This window comes from Primulina eburnea, chromosome 14, assembly GCF_022965805.1.
Source record: "Primulina eburnea isolate SZY01 chromosome 14, ASM2296580v1, whole genome shotgun sequence".
Lineage (NCBI taxonomy): Eukaryota > Viridiplantae > Streptophyta > Magnoliopsida > Lamiales > Gesneriaceae > Primulina > Primulina eburnea.
The window spans coordinates 1,762,498-1,785,301 of record NC_133114.1 but is presented as its reverse complement, the minus strand read 5'-3'; the positions used below and the strand labels follow the sequence as shown (position 1 = coordinate 1,785,301).

At 38.4% G+C, this 22,804-nt stretch overlaps 1 long non-coding RNA gene across 1 annotated transcript; it reads left to right on the top strand.

Moving 5' to 3' along the window:
• The first annotated feature begins 846 nt into the window (after positions 1–846).
• Positions 847–21,975, top strand: LOC140812965 (uncharacterized). Its single transcript, XR_012113801.1, has 3 exons — positions 847–1,052; positions 21,318–21,435; positions 21,546–21,975. It is a non-coding gene; the product is annotated as an uncharacterized lncRNA (long non-coding RNA).
• The last annotated feature ends 829 nt before the right edge of the window (positions 21,976–22,804 follow it).

The window sequence follows — 22,804 nt, the reverse complement described above, 5'->3', positions numbered from 1 at the left end:
TTGAGTCAATAGACTCACTAGGTGTGCATGATGCAGATGAGGATGATTATGTTGATATGGGAGAACTTGATGGTTGAACTGACTAGACTGATGATGCACATAACCCGATGACAATTGCTAGTTTTTCCGCACTATTATGACTTACAATACTTTAAAGATTTTTTTGACTTTTATGTTTGTGAGTGATTTTGAGAGGATTTAAGGGTTTATGCTATTTTGAAAAATGCTAACGTTAGGTTCTGGTTTGATGATTTTACGTTTTGCACTACGCTTAGAATTTTTGAGTAAAATAATTGGTTGTGTTATTATAAATGGTACAAAATATATCTATATATATAAGTATTTTCGACCGCAAGCTTTAAAAAAAATTTCTATTATATTTTAAAGAAAAACGAATTAAGGACTTTTCATTAACACTCTATGATAAAAGACTAGAAGTAAGAAAAACTCAAGTTAATAGATAAAAAAATGTTTTTTTCCATCTCTATTCAGCAAATTAAACACACACACACACACACACACACACATATATATATATATATATATATATATAATTAGTATCATATATATATATGATACTAATTATATTTACTTTAGATTTTATTATTTTAGTGATTTTATTATCATTATTATTTTTAACTAGATTTTATTATCAATTTTACATCATGTTTGTGCAAGAAGGTTAACTCGACCCTATCCCTGCTGGCAGTACTCGAAAGGGTCGATCCAACGGCTCAGATTTTTTCGAGTCAATTTTTTTTTTTACATGGTAGTGATGCGGGCCGTTCATTGCCCGTGCAGGCAGTTGCACGGGCAGGGTGAAACAATCCGTGCAAAGAGGATATACTTCCTTGGCAACAAAATTCTCCAACTAAATTTTGCTGTAAAGTGCATGCGCATAAAAAGCTCCGTCAGTGGCGAATACTCAGCTATATAAACAATCTTACAGCTGCCCTTCTTCCCATAATTTTCCTGGAGGTACATAGCAAAGGAACATCAAAAGTTCTCTATCATTCAAGAAAACTCAATGGAAAATTAAGATGGGTTTGAAGGTGTGGTGATTTGCTAATCGCATATGCATTGAGAAATTCACATTTGTTTACAAATTTTTCTTCTTTTTTGGGTTGAAAATGCAGTTTTCTAGACATGGGTGTGCTTGCTTTTTGCGTTTTGTCTGATCCGTGTGTTGTTTTGCATTCAAGATTATTGCTAAATCTAGTCACATGAGCCTGAGAGATAATAGATTCCAATTGCAATATGATTTGTTGTCCAAAATAATCGCTAAAAAAACAATCCGTCTAACGTTTTATTGCTAAAAATACTAATCAAGACTGTATAATCAAGTTGTTCAGTAATTCCTTTCTTAATCCATAATATAGCCAATCCATTCAATCTTTTTTGTGGCATTAGAAAAGTTTTGATGAGCTTTAACTTTGAGAAACTTCGCTATGCACTTGCTACTGTGACCAGGACAGTCAACAAGATTTTATAAGCAATATGAGCATTTGAGATTCTAAATGCAATCAAATGAGTATCACATAAAAAGACGCTGATGATCAAGTGCAACAACTTTAGCCACATCAATAGCTTGAATGAATATCCCACTTTTTACACAACTAAATAATTGGGAAAGGCTATCTTACTCACCAACCGAATTCAACATCAAATATACATATCAGTTACAGCTAATCACCACACATTCTTGATACGTCCCACATACACATTTTCAACCTTTCACTTTTGAATTTTGATCTTAGCTGGACCTGATATGGGAACTTTCCGACTATAAGCTCTTTTTAATCCAGGTCCCTACTCAGCATTCCTAACATACCTTAAAATATTTATTTGGATTTTTCTATGCACTCTCAAGCAAAATTTCAAAGCAGGATATTTCTTGATTTGAAAATCTTAAAATTTAAATAATATTTTAATTTTATTCCTTTTTGCTCGTTATGTTTTCGTTTTCGTTTTTCTTGATTTTGTTTTAATTATTTAACACAAACAAGTATATATATATATGTGTGTGTGTATGTATATGTATGTATATATATCTTACTTAGAACGATAAACTCTGAATATAAATACTAAGATAAAGATGTAAAATAATCACACATTTTAATAAAAAAAGGGAAAAAGTGGTAAAAAGTAAAGTATATGACCAATAGCTAGAGTCGAGCATATCTGCAAACATGATTAATATTTTAAAAAAACAATTATATATATATATGTTGGTAAAATTATAATGAGTATATTCAATGTTGTGGTTCCCATAGTTCCGTGGAATGAAGAAGATGAGAGATGAACCCGTGTGCTCCACCAGGGATAAATATTACAATTTAAAATTTTTGGGCCCCAAACAAATTTGGGCCTGAGTCATTGGCCTCTTTTGACTCTGCATAAGCACGGCCCTGTCTCCATAGTTACTGCACGTAGCCAGCCAAGCTCATAGGAAATGTGAACTGTTTTATAACAATTCAATTGCCACTTTTTCATCAACAATTCAATTGCCACATTTTTCATGTATTCAATATTTACAAGATCCAAATGCTGCGCGCCTCGTGTGATCAATATTTTGCAACAATAGAATTATTGCCTGCACAATGCGGTCAAATATTCAGCTGTGGCTCCTAGCAATTTCCATTGTCAGTTTGAGCCTTGATGATAGGTGTATATAAAGCTTTTAAAATTGCACTTGTCCTTATACAAGGAATTTTTGAAGGCCAAAAATGCATCTCATATTGCGCATGAAGTTCCAAAGCAAGTATCAATGGCAGGAGGTCATATTCTCATTTATTCCGCATTTTTCTATCTCTTTTTACATGCATAATCGCTCAAGCAAGTATTTATTCTACATTTTTCGATGCATCTTCATAAAAATTATTGATATCTGGTTTTCTAGATCAAAATGGGGTAGCTAAAAGAAGAAATAAAATATTATTACATATATTAGTATGCTTAGCAGCTCCAACAAGTTTTGATCTCTTATTTGCAATCAGTTTAATGTATATTTACGGCATTAAATGCTTTCGAAATATTGTATGAGAAAGAACTCTAATACCTGTGCAAAACATGTCATATACTTTGTGCATTTCTTCCTCCTTTTGCCCCAAACCTTCCAAGTACTATCCATCGAATGGCGAGATTGTTCCTCTAGTTATTTACATTAATTATTGAAACAATATAATTTAATAACTTCATTTGGTGTTTATCTCGGTAAAATGAGTGAACTGTGCTTTAACTTACACAAATAAAGTTTTTACTAAACTTGCATTTGGTTCTTGTACCGGCATTCGGGCAGTCCTGTAGTGACTTGCTTCCAATTTTATCAGAAGCAGGGATTTTCAATGCAATCAAAACTATAAACTCCTTGATTGGCTTTTGTTGGGATGCAACCAAAGTCACACATTGGAAGATCTAGAGAAAGATCATGGGTTAATAAAGATGGAATGATATCTCCATTGGTATGAGGCCTTTTGGGTGGTTCCAAAAGCAAAACATGAGGGTTAAAACCCAAAGTGGACAATATCATACCAGTGTGGAGATATCCGGATTCCATTGGTGTTAACAAGTGGTATCAGAGCCAGGTTTAGATCGAGCCATGTGAGTGGAATCCTCGATACCTAAACGGAGGAGGTGAGAGCTCCCGGTAAAAATCCTTGATTAAACTCTCGAGGTGGTTGATGCTCCCGGTATTCATGTAAGGCGTGCGCTACTGAAAGCGGACCGGTTACGGAGGCCGGAAACGCAACGGAAGCGAAAAATTAAAATTTTAAGAGCAAAATTTCGGCCCCCATGAAAAATGGTTTTGTGCAATATTTACAAAAACAAAACATACATAGGATGTTTTTAGAAATTTACCTATCAACTCCTTAGAGTTGATGAAATGGCTCCAACTTTGTTTAAAATAACAAAGCTCTTGTTTTGGTAGAGAAATCTACAAGCTCCTTCTTTTCCCCTTCAAGAATAAGGCCCACCACTTGGCTATGTAAATCCCCTTAAGTTTTGCACTAGAAAAACTTAAGGATTTATCAAAGAGAAGAATTTTTCTCCAAGAAAATGAAGAACAAAAGAAAGAAAAATTTGAGAGAAAAATCCTTCAAATTTTCGGCCAAGGAGAGATACAAGTTAGGGAGTGAAGTCTAGACTTGGGTGTGGGAAAAGTGGAAAAAGATGTTTCCCATGCCATGCATTATTTTATTAAAAAGTATTGAAGTCTCTTCACCTCCCAAGCATGCAAACCCTACATGTCTCACTTATATATTATATGGTTTTTAACACATTAAAAACCATAGACTAAATTTTATTATCTCAAACACATTTGAGATAAATTAAATATTACTTGATTTTACTCAAGTCCCACTAGTTAAATAATTATTTAAATTGAGCTCTACAAGACTCAATATTATTTAATTAATTCAACACTTGAATTAATTTAATTATTTAGACTCTACTTGGTCCACTAGTGTTTAATTAATTCAACACTTGAATTAATTTAATTTAGTCCACAACAATGTTTATGAAAATCACAATTTTCAACTACATTATTTACTTGGCCAAATTTTAATCTTAGGAACACTTCCATAAATTAAAATTTATATTTCTCTCATAGAAGTCATACTTCTAATTTTCTTTACGCTTATAAACACATTTATAAGCCGTTCAACACATTGAACTATTTTACTTCTCCTCGGGATTTACAAAGCAAGTACTTGTGTGGCCCTCAATGGTTCATTGATACAACTAGCCGTGGGTTCACATCTCTATGTGATTCGGACTAAACATGTCCTTATATGAGCATACCCCAATTGCTCCATTCTTACTTATCAACTCCTTGATAGTAAGAACGTCAGAACTCAAGTCTGATAGTACCCAACCAATCACGTTAAACGCCTAGCAGCATCGCTTACGTGATTCCCTAGGTATCACATGATAGTGCCTGCAAGAACCATTCAATTATGGTTAGCGTACAGTACGGTCCCTTCAACTCATATATCCCGACCGATTCGACAACTATTGGTTTATCGAGAGTTGTCAATGAATCGATACTATGTGTCATGTCGTGGTTGCATCGATGGTGTAATCTATGAAACCCCTTTCATAATTACCACCATACTCTGATCAGAGATTTCAACCCACACATACATGATAAACACATAGGATATCCATACCCGTAGGTAAGCGGTGAATCCCCGACTACAATGCATCGACTCCTATATGTTTCGCCGTAACACCCAACTTTGCCACCTAATGACCCCATAAGAGTCGGTAAACAAGTCAAAGTGAAACGCTAGCACATAGAGTCTCAATGTTGTCCCGGGTCATAAGGACTAATTCTGTACAACCATAAACCAGGACTTTTCCACTCGATAAGTGAGAACCACTTGGAAAGTCCTTTTATGGAGGGTTGTTCAGTGCACTCTACAAGGAGCACCTATCTGCATGCTCGGACATCACAATGTCCCCTACCAATGAAACATGGTACTCACATCGCAGATACTAGTCTCTAACTCGAGCGGCCTATATCCTTCTTAGTGGCGGCTGAATCGACTAGGAACGGTTTAGAATATACAGTATTCCAAATATGAGTTTCATGATACTCATCATATGAGCATCTCATATTCTTTCTACTATTTGTATATTCAAGGACTTTATCTATGCAACTAGCATGAGTATAAAGATAAAGATGCGCCAAATTAATAAATTCAAATATTATTAAAATAAAGATCGTTTATACAAAGAGTTTCATCGTGAACAGTCGGCCAACACTTGGCTCGACGTGCACCTACTCTAACAATCTCCCACTTGCACTAGAGCCAACTACCCATATACTTTAGACCCATTGATTCGCGATGCTTCTCGAATGATGGTCCTGGTAAAGGCTTGGTTAGTGGATCAGCAACATTATCTGCGGAGCCGACTTTGTCGATCGACACTTCTCCTCGTTCCACGATCTCTCTGAGGATGTGGTACTTTCTCAATACATGTTTGGACTTCTGATGAGACCTTGGCTCCTTCGCCTGAGCTATGGCTCCCGTGTTGTCGCACATCACCGGGATAGGAGCAACTCCATTTGGAATGACGCCCAACTCTTGGACGAAATTCCTAATCCAAACAGCCTCCTTTGCTGCAGCCGATGCAGCAATGTATTCTGCCTCAGTGGTGGAATCCGCTGTACTGTCTTGCTTGGAACTCTTCCAAGAGACAGCACCACCATTGAGCATGAATATGAATCCGGAGGTTGACTTCGAGTCATCAACATCGCTTTGGAAGCTAGAGTCGGTATAGCCTTCCAATTTTAGTTCTCCACCCCCATAGACCAAAAACAACTTATTGGTCCTTCTCAAATACTTGAGGATGTCTTTCACAGCTTTCCAGTGTGGAAGACCAGGGTTGGATTGATATCTACTCACTACACTTAGTGCAAATGCCACGTCAGGACGTGTAGATATCATCCCATACATGATACTACCAATAGCCGAAGCATACGGAATTCGTGTCATCGCCGCTATCTCTGCATCAGTCTTGGGAGACATAGACTTGGATAGGGACACGCCATGACACATTGGTAGATGTCCTCTCTTGGACTCATCCATCGAGAACCGCTTCACGATGGTATCAATGTACGTGGACTGGGTGAGACCAAGCAATCTTTTTGATCTATCTCTATAGATCTGTATTCCCAATACAAAAGATGCTTCACCCAAGTCCTGCATTGAGAACTTACTTGCTAACCATATCTTTGTTGATTGCAACATTCCTACATCATTCCCAATGAGTAGAATGTCATCAACATAAAGAACTAGGAATGTCACAGCACTCCCACTGACCTTCTTATACACACAGGGTTCCTCAGGATTCTTAGTAAAACCAAACTCTTTGATTGTACTATCGAATCTGAGGTTCCAACTCCTCGATGCCTGCTTAAGACCATAAATAGATCTTTGAAGTTTGCATACCATATGCTCACTTCCGATAGATGTGAAACCCTCAGGTTGAGACATGTAAATCTCTTCCTTAATATCCCCATTAAGGAAGGCTGTCTTAACATCCATCTGCCATATCTCATAGTCATACCATGCAGCTATGGCTAGCAATATCCTAATGGACTTGAACATCGCAACTGGAGAAAAGGTTTCCTCATAGTCAACACCTTGCCTTTGAGTATACCCTTTTGCTACCAATCGCGCCTTGAAGGTCAATACCTTCCCATCCGCCCCAAGTTTCCTCTTGTAAATCCATTTACACCCTATGGGAACAATTCCCTCAGGTGGATCCACGAGATTCCACACTTGGTTCGAATGCATGGAATTCATCTCAGATTCCATTGCTTCAAGCCACTTGGATGAATCGGCATCCGATAACGCTTCCTTGAAGGTCCTTGGATCACATCCAAGGTTAGGCTCATCAAGGCCCTCTTCAAGAAGCAGACCATACCTCACAGGTGGTCTCGAGACTCTCTCGGTTCTTCTAGGAGCTTGTATCTCCTCACTTGGCTTCTGAAGAACCTAAAGGGGGGGTGAATAGGTTCTTTTAGGCCCTTTAGCGTTTTTAAAACGAGTTTGCAAAAATTGCAAGCGGAAGACTTGAGGGACAATCACAAATAAAATGAATGCGTAAAGTAAGTGCGTAAAATAAATGCGTAGTAAAGTAAATGCGTAAAGTAAAGAGGGATAGAGATGTTTATGGAAGTTCGACGAAGAATCGTCTACGTCTCCCCTTCTCGATGAGGATCGAGGTATCACTATATCGACTTGGCTTTAGGAGCTCCAAGCTAGCTTTTACAACCACGCCTCGATGCGTCTACTTGGCCTTGAGGGCTCCAAGGATAGCCACGAACTTTACAACCCACTCGAGAGTATTACTTTCACTCTTTTTCTACAACTCTTTTGATATTACAACTCTTTTAATCAACGCACACAAGAGATAGTAGAAAGCTTTGTAAGAGACAAGAGAGTGGAGTGGGATATTATAAAAATGCATCCTCAAAGGCCTATTTATACTAGTCTTGGACGCCAAGGTTCGGATCTTCTGTTTATGCTTCGGAACGTCCGATGTGATTGAAATCAATTTCCGTAATTTTGGGATGACTTCGGATCGTCCGTTTTTGACTTCGTAGGGTCCGAACATATGCTTCGGAGGAACCGATCAAACTTCGTTGCTTCCGAACAGTTCTTTCAGACCGTCTATGCACAGCTTCGGAAGGTCCGAACTCCAGTTCGTACCGTCCGAACATTCCCGCGTTTCCGGAGATTTGAAATCTTCAACACTTCGTAGCGTCCGAAATGTCTTCGTAGCGTCCGAAATCTTACTCGATCAATCAGTCATATCAATTTGTCTCCGCATTGAAGTGATTTGATTGCTTGTGTTCGGAACGTCCGATCACGTCTTCGGAACGTCCGAACGCTCTCCTCGCAGCTTCCGAACAGCTTCTATTTTGCTTCTGAATTGCACAATTTCGGACCGTCCGAACCGAATGTCGGATCTTCCGAACGTAACCTGTTCTTAATTTTCTGCATGCCTCAATATAAAACATTAGTACATTTTTAATCCAAGTTTTGGTATCATCAAAACAAAAATTTTGGGATATGTTACAGCATTAAAAACATTAATCTCATCCTCGAGATTTGTATGCGTTTAAGGCGTAACAATCTCCCCCTTTTTGATGATCACAAAACTTGGTTAAAAATTGAGATAACAATAATCAACATAATCGAAATGGTTATTAAATAACTCCCCCTTAATCAAATAACAAGTCTAAGAGGTTGAATTAAGGCGAATTTAATAACCAATTAATAGCAATTTTAACCAAATAAATTCTCCCCCTTTTTGTGATAAGCAAAAAGACATAAGCATAAAGAGAGACAAATAAACAGGTAAAATATCCACTAATAAATGCAAGTCTTTTATACAATGATGCATAAAGATAAAATAAACAAAAATAACAAAAAACATAATCTAAGAATCCGCATCCCGCGACTCTCTATGTCTCCTCATCTCAGCCTCGATGGAATGTTGAGCCATAATTATGGATAAATACAATTAATTTGTATTATCCGTCATTATAATGCTTACATTAATAATACTCCCCCTCAATTTAACAAATATGTACGAGAGTATTCGACTAGTGTTTACAACTCAATCATGCCAAGTTCACCACGCAAACGAGTAAAAGTAGATTCATCTAGTGGTTTTGTAAAAATATCAGCAATTTGATTCTTGGTGTCAACATAGTGAAGTTCAACATCATTTTGCTCAATGTGATCACGAATGAAATGATGTCGAATGTCAATATGTTTAGTACGAGAATGTTGAACTGGATTCTTTGTTAGACATATGGTGCTTGTATTATCACAAAAGATTGGAATTTTTGAAAAAGTAACACCATAGTCGAGTAATTGATACTTCATCCAAAGAATTTGTGCACAACAACTACCGGCAGCCATATACTCGGCCTCGGTCGTTGAAAGTGCAACACAGTTTTGCTTTTTAGAAAACCATGACACCAAGCAATTTCCCAAAAAGAAACAAGTTCCACTAGTGCTCTTTCTATCCACCTTATATCCTCCAAAGTCGGCATCACAGTAAGCTTTTAAATCGAAAAATGAGTTCTTAGAATACCATAATCCGAGATTTGGAGTATTTGAAAGATATTTGAAAATGCGTTTTAAGGCGAATAAGTGTGATTCCTTTGGACATGATTGAAATCGTGCACACAAGCAAACACTAAATATAATGTCAGGTCTACTAGCAGTCGCATAGAGTAGGGAGCCAATCATGCTACGAAATAACTTTTGGTCAACAGGTTTACCTCCCTCATCTTTGTCGAGTCTGACTGTCGTGCTCATAGGTGTGGATGAGGATTTGGAAGACTCCATCCCAAATTTTTTTAGCATATCCTTGATGTACTTTCCTTGGTTGACAAAGAAACCATCCTTGCATTGCTTGATTTGGAGACCAAGGAAGTAGTTGAGCTCGCCCATCATGCTCATCTCAAAGTGATCCTGCATAAGCTTCGAAAAATCTCTACACAAGTGTTCATTAGTAGCACCAAAAATAATATCATCTACATATATTTGTACTATCAGCAAATCATTATTTTTAGTCAAGGTAAATAAGGTAATATCAACTTTACCTCTACAAAAACCATTAGACAGCAAAAAGGTAGATAATTTCTCATACCAAGCTCTAGGAGCTTGTTTCAAACCATACAAAGCCTTATCAAGTTTATACACATAATCAGATAAGTGCACATCTTCAAAACCAATAGGTTGCTCAACATACACTTCTTCTTTCAAATCACCATTAAGAAAAGCACTTTTAACATCCATTTGAAACAATTTAAAGTCTCTAGAGCAAGCAAAAGCAAGTAGCATGCGAATGGATTCTAGTCTAGCAACAGGGGCATAAGTCTCATCATAATCAATTCCCTCTTCTTGACTATATCCTTTAGCTACTAGCCTAGCTTTATTTCTAGTGATTGTACCATGCTCATCTAACTTGTTCCTAAATACCCATTTAGTTCCTATGACAGGTCTATCAGTGGGTCTAGGTACAAGATTCCAAACTTTATTCCTTCTAAATTCATTTAGTTCATCTTGCATGGCAATAATCCAAGAATCATCAAGTAAAGCTTCTTCTATGTTCTTAGGCTCTATGTGAGAAAGAAAAACAAGATAATTGCACATATTAGAAGAGCGAGTAGATACTCCCTTCGATGGGCTACCAATGATGAGGTCCATGGGATGATCCTTGTGTGTAGTCCACTCCTTCGGAAGAGGTGCGTCCTCTTGATCTTTAGGAACATCATCTAGGCTTGTGGACTCCAACTTTTCGCCAAGGATATCTATATCATCATCATCAGAAACAACAGTTCTTTGTCCGATTTAGCATCGAACTTACCCAGGTTGTCCTTACCATTGTTGTGGATGAAGCATTTTGATCCAAAAGCGCGGAAGTAAGAAATGTTAGGCTTTCTCCCTCTCCATAGTTCGTATGGAGTTTTCTTGAGAATTGGCCTTATTGATACGTGATTGATGATGTAACAAGCAGAACTCATTGCTTCAGCCCAAAAATATTTTGGTAGAGAATGCTCACATAGCATGGTCCTTGCAATCTCTACTAGGGTCCTATTCTTCCTCTCAACGACACCGTTTTGTTGAGGAGTTCTAGGACAAGAAAAGTTGTGACCAATGCCTTTGCTTTGACAAAAAATTGAAAAATTTTCATTTTGAAATTCCGTTCCGTGGTCACTACGGATTTGTTTGATCAAAAGATTTTTCTCATTTTCAACCTTTTTGACAAAAATTTTGAAATGATCAAAGGCATCATTTTTGTGGGCTAAAAACAATGTCCAAGTAAAACGTGAAAAATCATCTACAATGACAAAAGCATAAGATTTTCCTCCTAGACTAGTTGTCCTCGAGGGACCACATAAATCTAGGTGAAGTAATTCAAGGGGCATAGAAGTGGATACAAAATTTTTATTTTTGAAAGATTCCTTTGTGTGTTTACCAAGTTGACAAGCATCACAAAAAGAATCTAATTTTAAATTCAGCTTTGGCATTCCGGAAACTAGGTCAAGTTTTAAAAGTTTTTCTATGGTGCTCATCCCAACATGACCAAGTCGTCTATGCCAAAGAATGTTGTCATCAACGTTTAATGTTACAAGGCTTTTTATTTTTGAAAAAGATGAAATCTTTAAATCGACCTTGTAAACATTTTCACTTCTATAACCTTTGAAACTAATGGTTTTGTCAGTTGTGAGTGATACAGTGCAATCGTGTGGTGTGAATTTGACTTCATAACCCCTATCGCACAATTGACTAATGCTTAGGAGGTTATGTTTAAGCCCTTTCACAAGAAGTACATCATCAATAATAGTAGAGTTAGATATACCTATTGAGCCGATGCCTTCTATGATCCCTTTGCTGTTGTCTCCGAAGGTCACCGATCCCTTTTCTTTTGGTCGAATGGATTGTAGCAGCTTCTTTTCTCCCGTCATGTGTCGAGAGCATCCACTGTCAAGATACCAAGTGCTCGATGACTTGTCTCCCCTTTGTCCCTACAAGGTTGAGATACAGTTTGATAGTTGGTACCCGTTTCTTTGGGTCCTTTGGGGTTAGTAGTAGTTGGGGATTTGGGGATCCATTTCCAATAACTATTCTTGTTGTGTTGGTGTCTAAGTTTCTTGCATTTAGGTCTTATGTGGCCTATCTTACAACAGTAAGTACATGTTGGTGGTGTTCTTGGTTTTGCCTTTGCGATAAGACTAGCGAAGTTGACTGATTTCTTTTCATATCCTAGACCTCCTTTGTCGAAGTTACACCTTTGCATGCTCAAGAGGTTTTCTAGTTTACCGCTACTCACATTGAACTTGTTGAAGGCTTTCTCTAAGTCTCTTAGGTTTGTCTTGAGCTTAGTGTTGTCATGCATCCTAGCTTCTAGTTCAGTTTTAAGTTGCTTATTCTCATTTCTAAGTGACTTAGCCTTATTGTACATACTAGTGTAAGCGGAGAGTAATTCATCGTAAGAGGGTACCTCGTCGTCATCCGAGTCGGTCAGATGATCTTCCTTCGCCATGAAGCATAGGGTAGACTCCTCTTCGTTGTCGCTGTCGCTCCACGTGGCTAGAAGGGCCTTTTTCTTGTCTTTGCCGGCCTTCTTCTTGGAGGGACACTCGTTTGCATAGTGACCCTTTTGTTGACAGTTGTAGCAGGTCACTTCCTTCTCAAACTTTTTGTCTTTCTTGTTGAAGTTGGAACTCCGCATGAATCTTTTGAACTTTCTAGTGAGGAGTGCCATTTCTTCATCGTCGCTATCTTCAAGTTGACTGGTCAAGGCGATCCCTTTCGCCTTTACTTTGTCGTCATCTTTCTTTGTCTCCTTCCGGGTAGATACTTCAAGTTCATGGGTCTTTAGGGTCCCATGAAGTTGATCAAGGTCGTAGGATGCCGCATCTCCCTTGTTGGATTCAATGATAGCCGTGCGCTTTGCATCCCATTCCGCCGGTAATGCTCGAAGGGCTCTCCTCCACACTTGTTTAGTTGGGTAGTTCTCACCAAGTTGGGCAAGCTCATTGATGATTTGGGTGAGTCGCCGGAACATGGTGTCGATATCCTCCTTGGGTTCCATCTCAAAGGTCTCGTACTTGAGTTGGAGAAGGTCTATCTTCGTTTCTTTGACTTGATTGGTTCCCTCGTGGCAAATCTCCAATTTGTCCCAAATCTCTTTGGCGGAGGTACAAGCCGAGATTCGGTTGTATTCATTCATATCTAGAGAACAATGAAGAATATTCATAGCTTTAGCATTTTGAGAGATAAGTTTCATATCGTCCTTGGTGAAGTCATCCATTCCCTTAGGAATTTCCTTATTATCCACCGTTTTCATGGGGATATAGGGACCTTTCACCGTTATTTTCCAAAGGTCGTAATCGACGGATTGGATGTATAGAGATATTCTATTTTTCCAATATCCGTAATTAGTACCATTGAAAAGAGGGGGACGATTTGTGGATTGTCCTTGGGCATACTCGCTTGCTAGATTGGCCATTTTAAAAGATTTTGAAAAACCTTGCTCTGATACCACTTGAAGAACCTAAAGGGGGGGTGAATAGGTTCTTTTAGGCCCTTTAGCGTTTTTAAAACGAGTTTGCAAAAATTGCAAGCGGAAGACTTGAGGGACAATCACAAATAAAATGAATGCGTAAAGTAAGTGCGTAAAATAAATGCGTAGTAAAGTAAATGCGTAAAGTAAAGAGGGATAGAGATGTTTATGGAAGTTCGACGAAGAATCGTCTACGTCTCCCCTTCTCGATGAGGATCGAGGTATCACTATATCGACTTGGCTTTAGGAGCTCCAAGCTAGCTTTTACAACCACGCCTCGATGCGTCTACTTGGCCTTGAGGGCTCCAAGGATAGCCACGAACTTTACAACCCACTCGAGAGTATTACTTTCACTCTTTTTCTACAACTCTTTTGATATTACAACTCTTTTAATCAACGCACACAAGAGATAGTAGAAAGCTTTGTAAGAGACAAGAGAGTGGAGTGGGATATTATAAAAATGCATCCTCAAAGGCCTATTTATACTAGTCTTGGACGCCAAGGTTCGGATCTTCTGTTTATGCTTCGGAACGTCCGATGTGATTGAAATCAATTTCCGTAATTTTGGGATGACTTCGGATCGTCCGTTTTTGACTTCGTAGGGTCCGAACATATGCTTCGGAGGAACCGATCAAACTTCGTTGCTTCCGAACAGTTCTTTCAGACCGTCTATGCACAGCTTCGGAAGGTCCGAACTCCAGTTCGTACCGTCCGAACATTCCCGCGTTTCCGGAGATTTGAAATCTTCAACACTTCGTAGCGTCCGAAATGTCTTCGTAGCGTCCGAAATCTTACTCGATCAATCAGTCATATCAATTTGTCTCCGCATTGAAGTGATTTGATTGCTTGTGTTCGGAACGTCCGATCACGTCTTCGGAACGTCCGAACGCTCTCCTCGCAGCTTCCGAACAGCTTCTATTTTGCTTCTGAATTGCACAATTTCGGACCGTCCGAACCGAATGTCGGATCTTCCGAACGTAACCTGTTCTTAATTTTCTGCATGCCTCAATATAAAACATTAGTACATTTTTAATCCAAGTTTTGGTATCATCAAAACAAAAACTTTGGGATATGTTACAGCATTAAAAACATTAATCTCATCCTCGAGATTTGTATGCGTTTAAGGCGTAACAGCTTCTCGGGTGTGGGTTCTACGACTGTGGGTGCCTCTCGAACCTCTTCGAGTTCTATCATCTCGCCTTTTCTATCCAATAGAAATTCCCTTTCCAAAAAGGTTGCGTTCCTAGAAACAAACACCTTTGTTTCTTGGGGATGATAGAAATAATATCCAGCTGAATTCCTTGGATATCTCACAAAGTAACATAAAATGGATCGACTATCCAATTTATCTCCCACTACCTGCTTCACATAAGCAGGGCACCCCCATATTCTAAAATAAGAATATTTGGGTGGCTTACCCATCCATATCTCATATGGTGTCTTATCAACTGCTTTTGTATGGACATGATTCAACAACAGTGCCGCTGTTTCAAGCGCATATCCCCAAAAGGATGGCGGCAACTCTGTGAACCCCATCATAGACCGAACCATGTCCATCAAGGTCCGGTTACGACGCTCCGAAACACCATTCAACTGCGGTGTAGCGGGCGGAGTCCACTGCGAGAGAATCTCATTCTCTCTAAGATACTCTTGGAACTCGGCACTCAAGTACTCACCACCTCGATCCGATCGAAGTGTCTTGATGCTTCGTCCCAATTGCTTCTCTACTTCACTTCTGAATTCTTTGAACCTTTCAAAGGCTTCAGACTTGTATTTCATCAAATACACATACCCATACCTCGAATGGTCATCGGTAAAGGTGATGAAGTAGGCATGTCCATGCTTAGTGGTGATGCTAAGCGGACCGCACACATCGGTATGGATCAAATCCAATAACCCTTTGGCTCGCTCCGCATGGCCCTTAAAGGGAATTTTGGTCATCTTTCCTTTCAGACAGGATTCACAAGTCGTGAGAGCGTTAATATCAGACATATCAAACATGCCAACTCCCACTAGCTTGTTCATTCTTCTTGAGGAAATATGACCTAATCGAGCATGCCATAATTGTGCCGAATTAAGAGTATCTTGTTTGCGCTTATTTGTTGTTGTTATCGTTTGGACATTGTTGAGTGGAATATCTTTTAATTTTAAGGTGTAGAGATTGTTTTCAAGTTCACCGGTACCAACTAAACATTCATTCTTGTAAATATTGCAAACACCTTTGCTAAATAAACAAGAAAATCCATCAATATCAAGCATAGAAATGGAAATAATGTTTTTAACCAAGTCTGGTACATACAAAACATCTCTTAAAACCAAATTAAAATCATTGTTCAAACATAAATAAACATCTCCTACGGCTTTGGCAGCAACCCTTGCTCCATTGCCCATCCTCAGGAAGGTCTCACCCTCTCGGAGCCTCCTACTTCTTCCCATCACCTGCAAATCATTACAGAGATGTGAGCCACAGCCGGTATCCAATACCCAAGAAGTAGAGTTAATAGAGATATTCACTTCAATGTAGAACATACCTTTGGCAGAACCCTTCTGCGCAAGATATTCCCTGCAGTTACGCCTCCAATGTCCAGGCTTCTTGCAGTGGTGACAGATGTCAACAGTCTTTTCAGCCTTTACTGGCGCGGCTGCCACAACGGGACTCGGAGTTTGCCTCTTCAAGGGCTCGCTCTTCTTGGGGCGCTTGAAAGAACGTTTCTTTCCTTTCCCAAGTGGACCGGTCTTCGTGCCAGATGAAGAGCCCACATAAAGAACCGGCTTTTCCTTCTTGATCGTGGACTCAAAAGTCACAAGCATATTGACCAACTCTTCAAGGCTGGGCTCGAGCTTGTTCATATTGAAATTCACCACAAAAGGATCGAACGAGTTCGGCAGTGACAACAGTAGCACATCCGTGGTCAACTCCGATGGCAAGATCAAATCCATGCCTACGAGCTTATCCACGAGCCCAATCAACTTTAGGCCATGCTCATGGACCGAAGTCCCATCTCGCATGCGTAAAGTGATGAGCTCCTTTACTGTGGCATGCCTCAAAGGCCGAGTCTGCTCACCGAAGAGCTCCTTGAGGTGCATATGAATGTCAGCAGCATTCTTAGCATCCTCGAATCGCCTTTGCAGCTCATCGTTCATCGAAGCCTGCATATAACACTTCGCCTTCAAGTCATGGTCACACCATTCCTTGTAGGTCTGCAATTCCTCAGGAGTGCAGCCTATAGGAGCCTCAGCAGGGGGCGCCTCAGTCAGTGTATACGCGATCTTCTCCGAGTTAAGGACAATCTTTAAATTTCTTAGCCAAGTGATATAGTTTGGTCCGGTTAGAATGTGTTTTTCGAGAATGACGGAAAACGGTTGCGAATTGATGACATGTCAATAGATTGTACTGAAAAGTAAAACAGATAAATGTTAATGACTATTTTAAAATATTTAATAAGATATAAAGTTTGGACTTTTACTTTATAAATAATCGCTCCCACTGTTTTGACATTTTTCACTACCCTCTAGTGAAAACGGGAAACTCCTTTCCTCAGTAGGTACGTAAGGTCCAATTAGCGAATTGTGATCCCGATTATACAGCCAATCACAATTCCTAAAAGGTAGTTTCCCAATTGCATCACAATGCAACCCTTAACGTAAACTTTTGTCTCACGTTTGATTAGGACCCATTATAGACGTCGTTCATCTTTACGTGTCAAGCCTTACCCATCGATGTTGAACCTTAATGGACGGTCGCCATGAGTTCCCTCAATAATATGAGCCGAAATCATGGGAGTTCCACGTAGTTCACATCACCATGTCAATGGATGTCACAGCTTTCCGGCACTCAAGGCTCCCCCAATAATATGAGCCGAGCCCCGAGTACGGGTAGCGTTCATCATGCACCCATTGTCGATGGAAGACAAGGAAATTATAAACAAATTTATAATTCCCCTTTTCGGACTTGATATTAATTTTGAATCTTATTCAAAATGAGGGTTTTTAATTTTGAAAGGTCTCATCATTAATTTTATTTTAAAAGCTCGCCATGTTTGATCGTATGTTTGCCGGATTCATGCAACTTTGTTATTATAATAATAATAACGCACATACTCATTATTTATAACATATCATGCATATATTATAAATAGAAAACAATACAAGGATGATCAATTGCCCCAACACTAATGGCCCGTGTGAGCCAAACACGGGCCTAGGTCCAATCCTAGGGTAAATGCACGGGATGCAATGCAACTAAACTATTACATTAGCATCCTATATTACATGTCTTCGATCTTCATAATCACCAAGGCCACCATCTTCCAATCTTGATCTTCCCCTATTCTAATATTTACAATTAAATATCCATGGCACATAGGGATACATCTCATGGGGGGTGGGAACGGGCCATAAACCAAGCCCACTTTATAAATTGATAATTATTACAATCATACAACACAAATATCCTAGCATACACCTAGCAAATTGGGCTTGGGCTTTTGATCATCCTTCATGCATAATATCACATATCATACACCATCAATTAATTATCACTATAATTAATTGATCCAATATTATATATCTTGATCCAATCACTAACCGCCACAATTATAAATTAAATTAACAAAGTACACAAACACCTTTGTTTACTTTCAAATTAATTTATTTATAATCGAATTTCTTGTAAATCACAATTTACTATAAATAATTAAAGTCCCACTTCAACTATTTATTTTATGAGAAAATATGTGCAACAATTGTAAATTTAAACTTAAGGGCCCAAAACTCATTTTCACCAAAATAGCTTGGCCCATTTAAATTTCACAAAATTATGTTGACCATCTAATGGCCCAACAACTCAAGGTCCATGACACTAAGATTGTCCAAAACACTTTTGGAAACCCTAGCCGTCATTGCCGTCGCCGGAGCTCCGTCGCCGGATTCCGGCAACAAAAAAATTTTTTTTTTTTTTTTTTATTTGAAAATCTGCACATTTCGGGCAGCCCCTTGGGCTGCCCCTCGGCTGCCCGAAATTTTCGGGCAGCCCATTCGGGCAGCCCTCGGGCAGCCCCCGAAAAACTTATTTTATTTATTTATTTATTTTTTTTTTTTTTGTAAAAAATTCGGTCCTTGCATATTCTTTGCACAAAAATTCTCAAGCGGTTAGAAATCGATCTCAATACAATATTACGTAAATATAGCACAAAAACCGTAACCTTAGCTCGGATACCACTTGAAAGCGGATCGGTTACGGAGGCCGGAAACGCAACGGAAGCGAAAAATTAAAATTTTAAGAGCAAAATTTCGGCCCCCATGAAAAATGGTTTTGTGCAATATTTACAAAAACAAAACATACATAGGATGTTTTTAGAAATTTACCTATCAACTCCTTAGAGTTGATGAAATGGCTCCAACTTTGTTTAAAATAACAAAGCTCTTGTTTTGGTAGAGAAATCTACAAGCTCCTTCTTTTCCCCTTCAAGAATAAGGCCCACCACTTGGCTATGTAAATCCCCTTAAGTTTTGCACTAGAAAAACTTAAGGATTTATCAAAGAGAAGAATTTTTCTCCAAGAAAATGAAGAACAAAAGAAAGAAAAATTTGAGAGAAAAATCCCTCAAATTTTCGGCCAAGGAGAGATACAAGTTAGGGAGTGAAGTCTAGACTTGGGTGTGGGAAAAGTGGAAAAAGATGTTCCCCATGCCATGCATTATTTTATTAAAAAGTATTGAAGTCTCTTCACCTCCCAAGCATGCAAACCCTACATGTCTCACTTATATATTATATGGTTTTTAACACATTAAAAACCATAGACTAAATTTTATTATCTCAAACACATTTGAGATAAATTAAATATTACTTGATTTTACTCAAGTCCCACTAGTTAAATAATTATTTAAATTGAGCTCTACAAGACTCAATATTATTTAATTAATTCAACACTTGAATTAATTTAATTATTTAGACTCTACTTGGTCCACTAGTGTTTAATTAATTCAACACTTGAATTAATTTAATTTAGTCCACAACAATGTTTATGAAAATCACAATTTTCAACTACATTATTTACTTGGCCAAATTTTAATCTTAGGAACACTTCCATAAATTAAAATTTATATTTCTCTCATAGAAGTCATACTTCTAATTTTCTTTACGCTTATAAACACATTTATAAGCCGTTCAACACATTGAACTATTTTACTTCTCCTCGGGATTTACAAAGCAAGTACTTGTGTGGCCCTCAATGGTTCATTGATACAACTAGCCGTGGGTTCACATCTCTATGTGATTCGGACTAAACATGTCCTTATATGAGCATACCCCAATTGCTCCATTCTTACTTATCAACTCCTTGATAGTAAGAACGTCAGAACTCAAGTCTGATAGTACCCAACCAATCACGTTAAACGCCTAGCAGCATCGCTTACGTGATTCCCTAGGTATCACATGATAGTGCCTGCAAGAACCATTCAATTATGGTTAGCGTACAGTACGGTCCCTTCAACTCATATATCCCGACCGATTCGACAACTATTGGTTTATCGAGAGTTGTCAATGAATCGATACTATGTGTCATGTCGTGGTTGCATCGATGGTGTAATCTATGAAACCCCTTTCATAATTACCACCATACTCTGATCAGAGATTTCAACCCACACATACATGATAAACACATAGGATATCCATACCCGTAGGTAAGCGGTGAATCCCCGACTACAATGCATCGACTCCTATATGTTTCGCCGTAACACCCAACCTTGCCACCTAATGACCCCATAAGAGTCGGTAAACAAGTCAAAGTGAAACGCTAGCACATAGAGTCTCAATGTTGTCCCGGGTCATAAGGACTAATTCTGTACAACCATAAACCAGGACTTTTCCACTCGATAAGTGAGAACCACTTGGAAAGTCCTTTTATGGAGGGTTGTTCAGTGCACTCTACAAGGAGCACCTATCTGCATGCTCGGACATCACAATGTCCCCTACCAATGAAACATGGTACTCACATCGCAGATACTAGTCTCTAACTCGAGCGGCCTATATCCTTCTTAGTGGCGGCTGAATCGACTAGGAACGGTTTAGAATATACAGTATTCCAAATATGAGTTTCATGATACTCATCATATGAGCATCTCATATTCTTTCTACTATTTGTATATTCAAGGACTTTATCTATGCAACTAGCATGGGTATAAAGATAAAGATGCGCCAAATTAATAAATTCAAATATTATTAAAATAAAGATCGTTTATACAAAGAGTTTCATCGTGAACAGTCGGCCAACACTTGGCTCGACGTGCACCTACTCTAACAGCTACAACGCAGTGAAGTGGAGTAACCTCGATAGAGGATGAATAAGGCTTGAGGGGAGGCTCGGACCATGAGAATAATGGTGGAACTTCGTTTGAGGGGAGGATTGTTGGGATGCAGCCAAAGTCCCACATTGGAAGATCTAGAGAAAGATCATGGGTTAATAAAGATGGAATGATATCTTCATTGGTATGAGGCCTTTTGGGTGGTTCCAAAAGCAAAACCATGAGGGTTAAAACCCAAAGTGGACAATATCATACCAGTGTGGAGATATCCGGATTCCATTGGTCCTAACAGCTTTTGTTATGGATGTCCTTGGTTACGGTATCACGTGGTTTACCTTCATTTATTATCTAGAGATGTTTTATTCAACAATATTTGCTAAAACTTATGTGTATAGATTTCTGTGGCTTCAGGAGGATTTTGAGGAGCATGCGAACCTAGCTAAGACCTTACCGGATACTACAACCAACGAAAATTTGCTTATTCTGTATGGACTCCACAAGCAAGCTACAGTTGGAAACGTCAACACAAGTTAGTTAGGCTTTGCTAAATTCAGTTTAAGATATAAATGAATCCTGCATTCATCACAATTCTACTATTTGTGTTGATGCAAAAACAAAATTAACCCTTCACAATCGCAGGCCGTCCCGGTATGTTCAGCATGAAGGAGAGAGCAAAGTGGGATTCTTGGAAGGCCGATGAAGGTATTTAATTCACATTTAATTTATGAGGTTGGATGATATGACTGACAAACGAGTGAGCAAGATAACTGATGAATTATTTGATGCATTTGATTCAGTACAATAATTTTTTTTAATTATAATGTAAAATGAAAATAATGGCCCTCTGTTTCTTTCATCCATTCTTTCTATTTCTATTATAGAAAATTGCGTCTTGCCGTGAGAAAGTAAGACTCCTTTGTTGAAGATTACTCTTTTTGAACAAAATGGCAAATAAGAGCTAATCTAGTTGAGCTTGGGAATAGCACTACCCGAGCTCGAGCTGGCTCTTGTAAGTGCATCAGAATGCTTGTATTTGATAACTCTAGCATCATTCATGCTCACCGTATATTATACCTTGTGGCAACGAGGAGTAACTACATTACCAAGGTGAAGCAACTGAAGGAACAAGCTTCTGCAAGATGAATAACTCCAATTAAGCAGTAGTTATCTATTGAAAGGAATTTTATTCCTTGATATATTTTCTGTTTTTATTTTTGATATTTTGCTTTTCTAGACATAAGGATAATCTTGAAATCAACATGTGATACAAGACTATATTTGATATGATTTTATAAAATCTTTATGATATGATATCACAATATCTTTAAGATATTATTCTTGTTTTAAAAAGAGTTTGTTTCCTAATGAAATTGCCTTTTGTCTAGGTTAAATAGGACAAAAAGAAGAAAAACAGGTGTGGAGAGAAGAACACAACAATCACGGAGAGACTAAGTATTTACTGAGAATCCTTTGATGTCGCAGCAAGCTTGTGCCGTAGGAAAAGGGTTGCTGTGAAGTACAAACTATAGCCAAAGACAACACCTAATTATTGTTTTAATTAGTGTGTTGATCATTGAAGACTTTTCATTTCTCAGTTGATGCATCCTATGTATTTTGGCTATACGGTTTGTTAGAGGTTTAGGATGCAGTTTGCTACTCGCCTTTATAAGGGAGTTGTTTGATTATCTCACTAGTATTGGTTTTTGTAAACTTACAAATTTTTCTAGTGAATTATTTTGCCCTGAGGCACCGCACAAGTATTTGATACTTGTGCATAATTTATATCTCGTCTCTCGTATTAGTATAATTCAAGTTGTGTGTTAATTTGTTAAACTGTAACTTCCGCTACATGTTGTCGTGGGTGTTACAACACCCTCGCACAACACCTACATACTGAC